This window comes from Chaetura pelagica, unplaced genomic scaffold, assembly GCF_000747805.2.
Source record: "Chaetura pelagica isolate M959 unplaced genomic scaffold, ChaPel_1.0 scaffold37, whole genome shotgun sequence".
NCBI lineage: Eukaryota > Metazoa > Chordata > Aves > Apodiformes > Apodidae > Chaetura > Chaetura pelagica.
The window spans coordinates 2,852,630-2,853,822 of record NW_009954567.1 but is presented as its reverse complement, the minus strand read 5'-3'; positions in this window follow the sequence as shown (position 1 = coordinate 2,853,822).

Sequence of the window (1,193 nt, the reverse complement as noted above, 5' to 3'; positions counted from 1 at the left end):
CTTTGCTCCCAGTTACAGTTGTGCATGCAAATAGTTGTGCAGCCAAAAAGTTCCCTTCTGCTTTAGAGGAGACAGATGGTAATGTGACAACACCCCAAGGTTAAAGTGGAGTGAAGGACATTGGATATATTAAAATGCAGAGGTGTATATACGTCTGTGATACAGACTTTATGCTCATAGGAGAACAATTTTCAAAATATAAAGATACAAGAGCAAATGTAATCTTCTGATGCAATGTAAAAATGCAGAAAAGTAGAGATTTGCAGTTACAATTTTAGAAACTAGCAAGTTTTCTCTCTCATGTCATCACTGCCTGTGCCCATAGTGTCCTTTATTCACTGTAACCATAATCAGGAAAATATTTCAGCTTTGTCAGTCTGATGTTACCAATATGTTTATTTGCTTTTACTACCTCTCCAAAGAGTAGCTTTGATTCTTATGACTTCAAGTACACCATGGTTACAGATTTTTGTACTTTTCTGTCTGGTAAGACCAGTGCAGACAGTACATGGCATTTGTAGACTTCTGATACAAATCAAGCGAGATGCTGGATAGCAAATGGCTTTATTTAGAAGCTGTACATAAAAGGAAATGCCCTAAGAAAATTGCTTAGTTGAAACCAGATGCATAAAGGAAAACATGTTAGCTCATTTAAGACAAACACAAGCACTGACAGTATACATGTGTATACACAGGCATAGAAACATCATTTTTAACTGTGATCCCTCCTCACATTATCCATTTGAGCACTTGTATAAACTCAGTTTTTGCTTACAACAGTTTCTTTACAGAAGATAAGTTTTAATAATCACACTTAAAAATCATTATGAACATCTTTGATATCTATATAAGCCCATCCAACATTGGTGGGTAAATTTCTGTTTTTATTTGAAGTGATTTATGTGAAGTGATATGACCCATGTATATGTGTGTGGGAATGCAATAATGAAAAATCCTGCTTCAATGTGGTCACAGTTTTGTGTTTTTTCCAGCTTAAAAATACAGTTTTCTCTTAGCCAGGAATGGCCATGGTGCAGAGTCCTCCAGTGGAAGCTGCAGGTATGAAATTTTCCTTTCTAAAGGGGCTGAAAAAAAAAGCTTTTTACTGCCATGCTCAATGCAGAATTTCAGTCTGGTTTTGTCATACTTAGTTCTTGAGGCCTTTTTTTTTTTTTTCTTTTTTTTTTTTTCCT